At 43.7% G+C, this 14,255-nt stretch overlaps 1 non-coding gene across 1 annotated transcript; it reads left to right on the top strand.

Moving 5' to 3' along the window:
• Positions 1-5,658: 5,658 nt before the first annotated feature.
• LOC118588197 lies at positions 5,659-5,762 on the top strand. The gene has a single exon (XR_004945585.1). It is a non-coding gene; the product is annotated as a U6 spliceosomal RNA (small nuclear RNA).
• Positions 5,763-14,255: the final 8,493 nt, after the last annotated feature.

The raw sequence follows: 14,255 nt of genomic DNA, 5'->3' as shown, positions 1-14,255 counted from the left end.
TCAGCCCAACAACAAAAGCAATATTTTTTTTTAATCTATAAGTGTATTAAAATAATATGCCAGGATTTCTTGAAGCCTCAAGACTGGCACCATGAAATTTGGAGCCTGAAGGGAAAGCCTGACTTCTCATCTATTTTCTATTCCTCTCATACTTTCTTTTGGCAAGTAACTGTATGATCTGGAGTGAGAACTGTTTTCTCTTGTTTTGATCATGATGACGTAAGCAGTGGAACAGTAAAAATTATTTAGTTTCCTCAAAAACCTCTGATTGAGTACATTAGTTCTAGATTCCTTCTTTTTTTTTTTTAATTCATGCTTTGATTAGAAGTAACTTCTTGAAGCCAACATGATTTGCTGTTTGTTTTTGAAGCAATGTTAAGTTCTATCTTAATGCATACCTAACTGGTAAACCTGTTTGTCAAGTAATATCCATAGTTCTTTGAAAGTAATATATATTCTGTTACATGTTGATATAGGATGTATGCTCATTAACACATTCAATGTTAACTGTATGTACAAATAGTTTTCTTTCAAAATAATTTTGTAGTAGAGCCATGGTAGTCTTCCACTGTGATTATGGATTAACATTCTTAGAACTTTGTCATTTTTTTTTTCTATTTATTCTGACGTTCTGTAACTGGGTGCATACAAGATTGGGTGCTTTTTTGTGTGAAGTGTTCCTTTTTATAGGGACTACATTTTTTCATAACAAAGGACTATAATGCATTGATAATAAATGGTCAAACACTATGTAGTGCTTCTCATAGACAAGCAGGAATGCCTTATAAGTAACTATTGAGTACTCTAAATAAACATCAATGTGTTCTGTTATTATTCCCAGTTTACCAATGAAGAAGTTAATATGGCACACATCACTCACTTGCCTGAGTTCTCCGGCTACCTGATTTGAACATAGACGGTCCATTATCTTAATACTAGCCCATCTATTGAGTATGTTCTGGGAACTGTTGTGTAGATATTTGCTGAACTGAAATATTCTCTCCTAGAGGATACAAGGATGCCCTGAGGAAGCTAATGAAACAGGAAACTTGTCAAAGCTTCAGGACTCAAAATGCTCAGGCGTCATCCCCCAGGTTATGAATAGTAAATAATTGCTGCTACATAGAAAACTTATATGTATGGAACTGCTAATAAATTAGAAAGGGAGCCCAAGGATGTAGCTTACTTTGTTATCTCCCATGCTGGGATAGGGTTTTTGTTGTTACAGCAGCCTCTGAGTCATAAATACTCCTATAAGTAACCTTCAGTAATTCATTGGTTTGCCAAGCCAGGCTTGGTGGACTTATTTCCTTGATCTAGCTCTAGCACCCTATCCAGGGAGTAGACATTTGTCCACATCTCCACAGAATGTCACGCACCACAAACAGGGCACCCACACAGGGACAGGCAGAACCAAAGATCTCTTTGGGAGGATTAGCAGTGTGAGTTCTGTAATCGTAAGATAGACTCGGAGCTGATTCTTTTGAGGGTGGAGTATCAGTTTGGGTAGTCCTGATGCAGGCCTTCCCGTGTGGAAGGAGACAGTGTGCCTCCTTTGCTTTAGTGGTAGTTTCATGCTGTCTGATATAAATGATAAGACATGCAACTGAGGTAGAGCCATCGAAGTGGAGTATCTTTGGGAAAAAATACAGGGTGACTGAACTTTATTTCTGTCACTGTGATAAAACCCTGACCAAAATCTACATAAAGGAGGACAAGATTTATTTTATCTCACACTTCCAAGTAATAGCCTATTATTGAGGGAAATTAGGACAGAACTCTAGGCAGAAACCATAGAGCAATGCTTGCTTGCTTGCTCACTCTCTGGCTCAGTTATAGGATCATGCTAAACTAGCTTATATAACTAAGGATCACCTGTCTATGTGCCATTCAAAGTAGGCTGTGCCTTCCTGCACCAATTTGATTTAGGCAATTCCTTAATTGAGGCTCTCATGTCTGATGACTGTTGAGTTTATAAAGTGGACAGTTAGAACTAATTCGGACAGTCTTTCTCTGCATGGTGTGGGGTGGCACACTTTGCTGGGATCCACTGCAAGAGTATTCGTGTACTAGTAAAAATGCCAGTGGACTGGAGAACAGACAACAGTTCTCAGAAGTGGCACTGTGGGACCAGATTGTGAGCAGCTTATGGCAGTTGTATACCTTTTCCTGTGGGTGGTGAAAGATAACAAGCTCCACTGCCTGCCCATAAGGAACTTGCCCGTCTAATGGGAGAATTACAGGGAGAAAAGCATGATACTGATCTGCCTATCATGAGTACTCTTAGCAGGAAATTATTCCAATGAGAGAGGGTGAAATACAGGTGTCGCTACTATCGCTGGCAGGATGCAAGGGAAAGAAGACTACTAATTAGACCTGTGCTCAAGACACCTTCTTGGGACCAAAGAAGTTAGAATCCATGGGAAGAATTGAACAGTAAAGGAAAGAGCAAAGGAGAAATGATAGAAGATATCCTTCAGGTCTGACCTTTAATATAGAAGAAAATCTGTACCGGCATGCAGATGGGTGTCTGGTTGTCTTGTACAAAAAACTGCATCTGAACTGCTTGAATTAGGGAACACTTTTAAACAAGAAATGAAAGAGCCCCCTGGAAGCCTAGCATGTGAGATTTGGTAGAGATGGAATCATCTAAGTGGAAAAGTGGAGAAACTGAGGTTAACATAATCTATCTACACTCATTCTTCCTTGAGTTTGTAGTTACATAATTTGAGGAAATACGGAAAAAAAAAAAAAAATCAGTTCCACCTAGTCTGACTCATGAGTCACTGGGTGCTTGGGCTTTGACTAGTTAAAGTCCTCACGAATATTAGGGATCAAGAAATAATGGATGAAGAACAGGACAGGCTCAGCAAAATGGCTTAGTGGGGTTAGAGCAGTTGCTATCCAGGCCAGATGACCAGAGTTTGATCCCCAGAAACCACTATAAAAGGAGAGAACTGACAACCCAGAGTTGTCCTCTGACCTTTGCTTGTGCATCCTGGCACACATACACTTATACTCACACTTCACACTCTCTAATAATACTTTTTATTATTAAGGAAATTTAATTCTAATAAATTTAAAGAACAAGCCTTCAGAGATCCTTCCCTGTTAGAAACAAATAATCTTCTGTGTCACACAAAAGAACATACCAGCAAAGCAAAAGTGTCTCAGCAAGATAATTCTTTCTATAGAAAATGTCCACAAAGCCCTGAAGCATGAACCTAATTAGTCTTACCAGTAAAAACCAGGAGTCAGACATCAGGGTATAAGCTGAAAGATCAGAGAAGCTGAGCAGCCAGCCACCAGAGACTTCTTACCGATACGAAATCCCAGACCAAAAGTGGGGGCTGAGATCCTGTTTCCACTGCCTTATATTCCTGTCTCCACCTCCCAAGTACTGGGATCAAAAGCATGAGCCTCCCAAATGCTGGGATCAAAGGCTTGAGCTTTCCAGGTGCTGGGATGAAGGTGTGAGCCACCACCACCACTACCCAGCTCTGTTTCTATTTTAGACTGGTTCAATCTTGTTTAGCCCAGGCTGGCCTTGAACTCCTGATCTTCCTGCTTCCTCTTCCCAAGTGCTGGGATTAAAGGTGTGTGCCACCACTCACTGGCCTCTATGGTTAACTAGTGGCTAGCTCTGCCCTTTGATCTCCAGGCAAACTTTGTCAGAACAACAAAATGTCATACAGCAAAGTGTAACCTGACTAGCAGCCAGCTTGGCCAGGATGGCTTCTGTCTTTTATCCTCATGAAAGTGCTGACTGCAACCTATCCAGTGGGAGGGAGCTCAGCTTCATATTCTGATGCAATTGGCTAATACTAGTCATTGTGGGCCTTACTATTTCAATGGGAGAAAAAAAACTAATTGCCTTTATTTAAAAATAAAGAAAAGACAAGAACAATGTTCTCACAAATCTTTCTGAGAGGCCTGAGAGAGGAAAACTGAAAGGTCCTATCCTAAGTATGGTGATAGAGAGGCTGCTGAGTGTGTGGCCACATCTGTGAGGCAGCAGCTCCTGTAGTCTAACCCAATACCACCAGGCAGATGGAAACCTCAGAGATGGTATCCTTTTGTTTTTCAGAATCTCGTCAAGTTGTGTCTGTCATCTGAATGGAGAATTCATATTCTTTCCCAAGAACCCTCTCTGCTGTACTACCTTGGGTGATGCCCAAGTATCGATCCTCGCACTTGAATCCTAGGAATTGTTTCCACCTGTGGTTTTTGTGTGAAAGTGGGGGTGGGGTTTCAAGAACAAACCTAAATCTCTGGATTCCTAGAGTTAAAGCTTGCACCACACAAACAAGAACCTCATGGAACTACAAAGAATCACTGCTGGCACGGACAATTTATCCTGTACAGATCTTACTTGAGGGCAGATAGAAAAGCATTTAACACTCACTAGAACCAATGTTGTGGTCTGAGGCTCTGAATCAATCCAAACAGACATAAGAGGTTTTGGCAAAGCAAGATTTTATACAGGGCAGCACAAATAAAGGAGGGGCCCTGGAGGGGCTGATCAGTCAAGGCCACAGAACAGACTTAAGAGCTGAACTGTGACCCAAATGCCAGCTGAAGCAAGTATTTAAGCACAAAAATCACAAACATTTATTGCCAAGCTCCAGTTACAATTTTTCACCAATCAGAATTCAAAGGTTAGGGGCTTTCCTAAAGTGTTCCATCAGTTGTCAATCAGTATAGAATACAATCTGATACATTTGTTCTTTTTTTTGTCAGGAACAACCATAATGTTTCTAAAAATCTAAAGATGCATAACAACTAATGGAATTTTCCAAAGGGCCTGCCATGAGAAGATTCCTCCCAGAGTCCTGGGGAAGATGCTATGTCCAATGGAGTGTGGGGTGGGGGTCCGAGGGAAAAGGGTCTGTGTACATTTTTATCCATTACTTTAATTCTCTAAGAAAAAATTCTAGCTATACAGCTTCAGTTCCGTCCTGACTCTCAGTTCCTCTCTGTACCTACTTTTTCTGTCCTCTTATAGCCCTAATAATAACTGAGCCCTTAGGCTTTTGATCTCATCTTTGTCCCCTGTTCCTCAATCCTCCATCTTTCCTTCCTCTTCTCCTGACCTGATTCACCTACGATCTACAAGAAACTTTTCCTTGCTTCTCACTCCTCAGTCTAAGCCATTCTGCCTTCCCATCTACAGAAACTCTCCTTGTTCTCCTCTGGACAGGAATCCTGCCCCATCCTTCACTCCACCTGGATATGCAAAAACATCCTTTGTTCTGAGTCAATTGCTCTGGAATGCTATTTTCCCTGTCTGGGGAAGGGAGACCTGAGCTTCATTTGCACAAGAAACAAAGCTATGCATCTACAGCCTGCTTGTCTCCTAGGCCCTGAAGGGGTGTAAGTTACCTAGGGGGATGAGTGTCTGAGAAGCTTACACTGTTTGCCAATATGGTCTAGTAGTATATGGGCCTACAAAAATTTCTATTTTTTTTTTTTTTTTTTTTGGTTTTTGGAGACAGAGTTTCTCTGTGTAGCTTTGCACCTTTCCTGGAGCTCGCTTTGTAGACCAGGCTGGCCTCAAACTCACAGAGATCCACCTGCCTCTGCCTCCTGAGTGCTGGGATTAAAGGTATGCACCACCCCTGCCTGGCTAGACACAGCTGAAATATTAAAAACTGAATAGTGCTCACTTCGGCAGCACATATACTAAAATTGGAACAATGCAGAGATTAGCATGGCCCCTGTGCAAGGATGACATGCAAATTCGAGAAGCGTTCCATATTTTAGAAAAAAACCTGAACAACACCAAATATTCCTTGATAAGTGGCTTCCTCTAGAAAAAATGCCTTGAAATTTCTAGGTATAGCTTTAATATACAGCTGAATCTCTATAATATATTCTTGTGTCTCACAAGAAACAACAATTTCTATGGCTTAAGAAGGAGGTGGGTCAACTATTGGAAAGTACCCAGCTCCCCTAGGACTTGGGAACCTGAACTTTGTTTTGCCCTACAGGTATAATGGAATCTGAAGTCAAAATGGCAGTACTTAGGACAAGGTGCTTTTACCTGTTCCCAACACCAATAGTATGTACTTGGATATTATTTCCCCAAGTTATGATGATAAACAAGTGTATCCAAGTGTAGCAGTCAATCATGTCCTGGGTATTGTGTATTGGTTGTTTTTGTTTGTTTGTTTTTTAACTTGAAATGGGTCCCATAGAAAGCTGAGACCAATTTCTTTTGAGATGCATTGTTTAATTTGGAGAGTTACTGTTAGTAGTTATTCGGCGCTAGAAACACGTCCTGAACACGACAAGACCACGGGAGAGTTTTATTAAAGAGGATAGAGGTGACAGGCCTGGGTGAAACACATGTGGGTGGGGAGAGAAGGGGGGAGGGGAAGGGGGGGAGGAGGAGGAGAGAGACTGAGACTAAGAGCCTGAGAGAAAGTCCTGCAAGGTGGCGCCGGCTTTTTAAAGGTTGGGCCGTGCATGCGTACAGGGACTCCTGTGTGTACTCCACGCATGCGTGTAGATTACATGTAATTATCTATCATTCCCGACTCTCATGTTTTAAAAAAGAAAAAAAATGTGGATAGATGGGTATGGGACGCCGTTTCTCTCAAAGACTGCTTCAGGCTGAATGATGGACGTTGATTGGTTTTGGGGGGGAGATGGGGAAGCCGTCTCCTGAAGTTCTGGGATGAAATCCTGTAGCTGTCCGTCCTCCATGGTGTTGCTGGGATCCTTCTATCTGACAAAACACTGGTGACATAAAAAGCTTAGAGAAAAGACTCATTATTATTTTGTTTTTGGAGTTGACATTTATCTGAGGTAGATCTGTCTGGTCTATCTGGTTGGAGACATGTTAAAGGTGGCTGTGATGTTTAAGTACTCTGGTTGGTTTTTTTACCTGAGACAAGCCTCATTTGAGGTGGTTTATTTAAGGCACCTGTTTGTTTTGCTAGTTTAGCGTTTGGGAAACACAGGTGATCAGTTACTGAGAATTGAACAGTGACAAACTGTTATAACCTTACCGCCCGGATATTTTGACGTCTCTTTTGCCTCCAGCTCTATGTGGCCCTAGTTGGGAAATTCCTCTGGAATTGGTGACAAGGCAGTGGATCCTGGTGTCCTCTGGAGCTTGAGAGTGGAAGAGAACTTATTTTTTTGAATTAGGGACAAGGCAAAGATCGTGGCCCTGTCTGTATGCACATGAGAAACACAGGCGGTAACTTTGAAATGAGACAATGAGCTCTTATCTTAGTTGGAAATCTTTTTCATTAAGTAACTCTGAAAGTGCAATTAAATCTGGTGAGGGAAGTAAGGCTGTCCTCAGTTCCCGACAATAGAAAGGAGTGACATCCTAAAACTCCCAGGACTGAGTCAATGGCTCTGGTGTCCAGAAGGAAAGAAACAGATCGCTTCCCTGCTGAGTTCTGGATTCCCTGCTGTGTCTGTAGCCAAGCCTAGGTTTGCTGGAAGTCTTAGCTTGCTGTACCCATGCGTCTTGGTGCCTGGGGGCAGTCAGCTGACTGGTTGTCTTTCTAGGCAGCACAAGGACAAGGCTGTTGATGGGCAGGGCATTTGCTAGCCCATGGCCTTTTTCATTTAAAACAGGGACCCAACAGCTTTCAGGAGTCAGAGAGTGCCAGCATTTGGCAATTTCGTTTTCGGGTTTTTCTTTTCTGACACACCTTAAACGCCACAGATGACTCTTTTGCCCATGGGGTCAGGAGCCTTGTTCTCCAGATACTTAACTTTTAGCCGGGAACAAGAGATGGATTTTACTCTATGTCCTGAATTTTTCCTGACGATTGGTGGCTTAAGGACAGCTTTTGGAAAGTCTGCCAGTAGGCAGACTGTAAACCGATCCTTTGGAAGACTTGCCTGAGGCTATAAGCTTATTCCTTTTGGCTTAGGAGCCATCCTGATTATTGTAAACTTAATTGTTTAGATCTCAGCTACTTTTAGACCCATCTGTGGTTCTCAAGGCAGTTTGAGAATGAGTGGGTGGAGTTAGGGTGGGGGTGGAGTTAAGTGAGTTGGGGCAATTCTTAGGAACCGCCCAAGCCCGCGCATTTGTGCCCGCCCACCAATGGCGCGAAAGTCAGACAGAGGTTACACGTGGCAGACGCCTTAGTGGGAAAGGAAAGGGTTTAGAGCTTTAGCAGAAAGTTCGGAGATGAAGCAACTCTTATTTTAACATTTACTGGCTGAAGTACCTGCCATACTGTTATGTGGTCAGGTTTACCGGTACCGCAAAGCTGTTAAGCGGCCAGATTTACCGGTACCGCCCCATCCGCCAAAGTAAGTGGGTGGTATCCGCCCTCTGTCCCATAGCTGTAACTGAGTGGAAAATAAAAACTTAAAATAACAAACCGGGATCAGACTTCAACTCAGGTGTCCTGAGAATGAAGTAAGATCTAAGCTCAGCTAAGAGCTGCGACTGTGCTGCCGTGGATCCACCCGGTAGACCCAGACGCCATTCTTGCTCCGAGCAAAAATGTGCCTGCCAATGCCAGCACAGCCTGGACAACCCCCGGGATTGTCCGTCGCAAACATATAGCTCAGATTTCAGCCATTAGAACAGCAGACTCACTGTGAAAAATCGTGGCGGTATCAATAATGGAAAGCCGCGCTTCTCGTGGCTGGCCACCACCTGCGGTGGCCAGCAGGAGGTGCGTGCTGGTTGGCGGAAGAATCATAAGCCATGGTTACCTTTTTAGAGCTTTTACAGAGAAAGAAAGCTAAGATACAGAGCAACTCTAGAAAGAAAGCTAAGATACAGAGCAACTCTTTCCATTTGCCTGTTTGCTGGCCAGAATTAGATAACTCCCATAAAAGATTGGGATTTTTTGTTATTTTTTAAAGCATACTTGGGCCGTCTCTCAGTACAGAGACGGATAAGCTTAGGAATCTGTAAGTAGGGCTGATTGAGTTGGAAAACTTATTTCCCATGTCCGCAGCGGAGAGGCAAAAAATAAAAAATTAAAAAAACAAAACGTGATCTAGAGGTCCGATTTTGGGCGTCCCCATATATCAAACGTGGATCTGTTCGGGCACAAGCCGCCTTATCAGCTCGTCAGCCAATAAGCGGGGGGCCCCCGTCCTGTGAAGGAAGCCCTCCCCAGGAGCCTCTCTCACGGTCAGCCACCCCGTCGGGTGCGAAGATCGTGCCGGCTTCACACGACCCCCGGAACGCACCTGACGGTGGTGGTCCCTTCGCGAAATATCTCAAGCTGCAGATGTGGGAAGTGGCTGGAAATCCGGCCCGCGATGGGGGCCAGACGTGGCCAGTAAAGGCCATGGCTGGGGGGTTCCCCCGGTCTCAAGAATAACCAGTGAGGCGCCAGATGCTCAACGGTCAGTCGATCTCACGGATTCAGGAAACCGTTTACGCTGGCCAAAAAAAGGGGAAAACTCACCAATCAGTAGCGGTGTTGCATGTGGATTTGTGCGACCAGGCAAATGGAGAGTGGTCTGTCACGAACGGAGCAGAGTTCCCGGCGTGTATAGCGCAGTTTACGTCCCGGTTCTCGGGTTTCCAGGCACAGAGTGCCCGGAAGCGCCCGTTTTCGCACGGCACCAATGTTAGTAGTTATTCGGCGCTAGAAACACGTCCCGAACACGACAAGACCACGGGAGAGTTTTATTAAAGAGGATAGAGGTGACAGGCCTGGGTGAAACACATGTGGGTGGGGAGATGGGGGGGGTGAAGGGGGGGAGGAGGAGGGGAGAGACTGAGACTAAGAGCCTGAGAGAAACTCCTGCAAGGTGGCGCCGGCTTTTTAAAGGTTGGGCCGCGCATGTGTACAGGGACTCCTGTGTGTACTCCACGCATGCGCGTAGATTACATGTAATTATCTATCAGTTACAATAGACAATTTGACAGGAACTCTCTAGATTTCTTGCTCTTAAATGTTTATGGAGTGAGGTACCATACTGTTTGACAGTCTGTGTGCTAGGAGTCAGACAGGAGGGGGCTAGATAAGACTAAATGTATCCTTTAGTCAACCATTAGGGGACTGGACTTGCCTACTGCTACAAGAAAAGGGAGAGACTACAAGGCCACAGCAGATATCTACAGAGAACCACTATAGACTAGGGCTAGAGTAATTACTACTCAAAGCCCATGGAACTGGTAAGTAGCTACCCATAAGGCAACCCCAGAACATGTTATAAAAGGTACAAGGCATAGCTATCCCTTCATTCTTTGTTGTTCACTATTTGACCTACTGCAATTAGGTTTACTCCAGTCACCACTGCTAACAACTATTTCAAAGATCTTCACATTAGTCCAAAAAAAAAATCTGGATCCTCCCCTACCTACTCTATGAGTTGGCACTAATACTGTGACAAATACATTTTTTTAATTGGTTCCCAGGAGGAAGGTTTCTTTTTCCTTTTGATCACTTTCAAAAGTTCAAATCTATAATTGGACTTCTGTTTCTAGGCTGTGGTTGTGACAGAACATCATGGGAGCAGTGTGTGATCACTGACAGCTGTGTCTAACCTGTGGCCCAAGGGCAGTATGCAGGCATGTGCAACTAAGGATAGCTATGAATTCAGCCCAACACAAAATTATAAACCTACTTAAAAGATTTTTTTGTGCACTTAAAAAACTCAGTTGCAGTTCTTGAGCATGAACTATGTAGACAATAACATTATAATGCCAAAATGTTATGCATGCATTTTATAAGTAAGAGTGATGCTTAGGAATCAGAGGGTAACAGGTAGGAGCCATTATCACAATATCATATTCAAGCCCAGAGGTAGTAGTGCAGGCCTTTAATCCCAGCACTAGGGAGTCAAAGGCAGACAGATCTCTGAGTTGAAGGCCAGTCTGCTCTACAGAGTTTCAGGACTATATAGAGAAAGCCTGTCTCCAAAAACCAAAGTTATTGTTGGTTAAGCGGCGGCACTCGTGGTGGCCATGCCCACAGATGTTGCAGTGGTGGCAGAATCACGAGCCACAGTTACCTTTCTAGAGCTTTAGTAGGAGACAGAGACAGAGAGACTGTGCAGATGGAAGAAAACATGGGAGGACAGGCAATATGGAAAGAGGGCATGCCCGCTTTTTAGGCTGGGATGCTATCGCAGTTGGTGACATAATTAAGAACATAATCCTTACATCCCAGACTTTTGATTATTACAAAAAAAAATAAAAGCAGGTAAATGGGAATAGGGGCATAATTTCTCTTAAAAGCTGTTTCCAGCTGACTGTTGGACGTTGGTTGGCTCTTGGGGGAGTCTTCCAAGATAGACAGGCATTGTGGGATACTGTCTGCCATCCGTTTGCTCTGGAAACATGTATCCCTCTTGGCTGAGGCTGGGAACCTTCTGTCTGACAAGATGCTGGTGACATAGAAAAAAGCTTTTAGCTGTTACAGTTTTTATTTGATGATCTCTGGACTCCAGTTCTGTGGTGGTCCTGGACCATTGACCATTAGCTGAACAGTGAGTTAGAACAGGGAACTGGGAAGATAAAAGCTTGTGGTGCTTGAGAACTTACTTTTCTGAATTAGGGACAAAGCAAAGATCAGGGCCCTGTGTGTATGCACATGAGAAACACAGGCAGTAGATCTGGAGTGAGACAATGAGCTCTTATCTTAGCTGGAAATCTTTTTCCATTAAGTAACTCTGAAAGTGCAATCTGCTGAGGTGGGTAAGGCTGTCCTCTGTACCCGATGATAGAGACAGGAGAGGTGACATCCCAAAACTCCCAGGACTGAGTCAGTGGTTTTGGTGTCCAGAAGGAAAGAAATGGATAGCTTCCCTGCTGTGTTTTGGGTTTCCTGACATGTCTGTAGCCAAGCCTAGGTCTGCTGGAGGTCTTAGCTTGGTGTACCCATGTGTCTTGGTGCCTGGGGGCAGTCAGCTGAGTGGTTGTTTTTATAGGCAGCACATTTAACAAGGCTGTTGATGGCCTGACAGGGCCCTTGCTGGCCCGTGGCCTTTTTCCTCACTTAAAACAGGGACCCAACAGCTTTTGGGAGTCAGCAAATGCCAGCATTTGGCAATTTTGTTTTGGGGCTTTTATCTCTTTCCTGGCACACCTTAAATGCCACAGATGATGTTTTTTGCCTGTGGGATCAGGAGCCTTGCTCTCCAGATGCTTAAATTTTAGTTGGGGAGGTCTGGGGAACAAGAGACAGATTTTATTCTGTGTCTTGATTTTTTTTTTTCTGATGATTGGTGGCTTAAGGACAGCTTTTGGAAGATCTGCCAGGATGCAGAGACTATAAACCGATCCTTTTGGAAGACTTGTCTGAGGCTATAAGCTGATTTTTGGCTTAAGAGCCATCCTGACTACTGTAAACTTATTTGTATGGATCTTAGCCACTTCCAGATCCGTCTGTGTCTCCCAAGGCAGTTTGAGAATGAGTGGGTGGAGCTAAGGTGAGTTTGGACAGAGTCCATAGAAGCCACCCAAGCCTGCCCATATGAGCCCACCCACTGCCGGCAGAAGTCGACAGAAAAGGTTGCACATGGCAGAAACAGAAATGGGGAGGAAGGAGGATTCAGAGCTTTAGCAGAAAGCTTGGGGATAAAGTAACTCTTTTATTTGCCCGTTTGCTGGCAGAAGTTTCCGCAAAGCTGTTATGTGGCCAGATTTATCAATACCTGCCCCATCTGCCAATCTAAGTAGTAAATATATCTGCCCCTTTGTCCCATGGCTGTAGCCAAGAGAAAAATTAAAATAACAAACAAACTGAGATCAGACTCCAATCCCAGGCATCCCCAAGGAGTGAAGAAAGATCTATGAAGCAGCTTAAGTTAGCCGTACTCTTCCTCAAGGGATGCTAAGGGCTTCAGCTGCTATACCATTGGTCCACAGTGGATCGGAGACAGCATTGACCCCCTCGTCAGAAGGGGAAATGTGTCTGCTATTGCCAGCACAGCCCAAGGACAACTCCAGGGGTATCCATTGCAAAGAATATAGCTTAGACTATAGCCTCGAGAACGACGGACTCACTATGGTGAAGAATCCTGGCGATAGCAGTAGCAATAACTGTGTGTGGGCCCAACGGAGGTGAGGGACGTGCACACTCGTGGTCTCGCTGGATGGGGGAGGAAGCAGCAAGTGGCAGCAGGTCCTCAATGACCTATCCGAGTCACGGCACCATGTTGGTTAAGCAGTGGCGCTGGTGGCTGGCCACTGCCCATGACAGCCATGCCGATAGATGTTGCAGTGGCAGAAGAATCATGAGCCATTACCTTTCTAGAGCTTTATTAGGAGAGAAAGGAAAAGAGAGAGAGACAAAGAGGCCACACGGAGGGAAAAGAATACGGAAGGACAGGCGATACAGAAAATGGGCAGGGAGCATGCCCACTTTTTAGGCTGGGATGTCGTTGCAGGCTGCTGATGTAATTAAGGACATAATCCTTACAGTTATAATCTTCAAAACAAACCTCTAGCAATCCAGCTCTATTCAGACTTTGAATTCATTCATGCATTAAGCCTTTGGTTAGGATTAAGACCCCAGGATCTAATGAACTTTGAAACTGACCTCACGGACATCTCCAGAGTGTTTCAGTTGCTTTTTTTTTAACTTTGAAAAACTTTCAGATGTGTGTTTTATTAAAATGCTTTATATCTCACCATCTAATGAGTTAACCAAGAATAACCATTAGGTGTCCGTGGCTATTTTTCCTTCTGGTGTAATTGAATTCCCCTCAGGATTCTTTCCTATTCCATTGAATTCTGGTTCATTACATTAAATACTACATTTATATCTAGGAAGATGTAGACAAAGTGAGGATGAACGTAATGGCTCTGACATCAAGACATGTCAATGAAAAAAATGTCTTCTGGTAGACTTATGTCTCAAAGACATGTTTTGTTTGTGAGTCCTTTATAGATACATAGAATCATATAGTGATGGCATGAAGGTAGAAATTGAAATAACAAGAAACCAAAGATTTGTGGGAGGGGAAGGGTAGTGAGGTACTGGGAATATGTCAAAGTGAAATTATTTTATGATTTTGTTTTGAGGTTTTTTGGGGGGTTGGGGAGGTTTTTTTTTGTTTGTTTTGGTTTTTTTTGTTTGTTGGTTTGTTTTTTGGTTTTTTGAGACAAGGTTTCTCTGTGTAGCTCTGACTGTCCTGGACTAGCTGCATATATTCAGGCTTGCCTATGCTGGGACTAAGGGTGTGTGCTACCATGCCCAGCTGCATTGTATTCTCCAATGCAAATGACCTTATGTAACTTTATATTATAAAAAATGCATTTATTTTCAAATTAGCTGTAGAAGATGGAGGTGTGGCTCATGGCA

The sequence above is a fragment of the Onychomys torridus genome, chromosome 7, assembly GCF_903995425.1.
Source record: "Onychomys torridus chromosome 7, mOncTor1.1, whole genome shotgun sequence".
Taxonomy (NCBI): Eukaryota; Metazoa; Chordata; class Mammalia; order Rodentia; family Cricetidae; genus Onychomys; species Onychomys torridus.
Note: the sequence above shows the minus strand (reverse complement) of the source record. Positions and strands in the feature narration are given on the sequence as shown.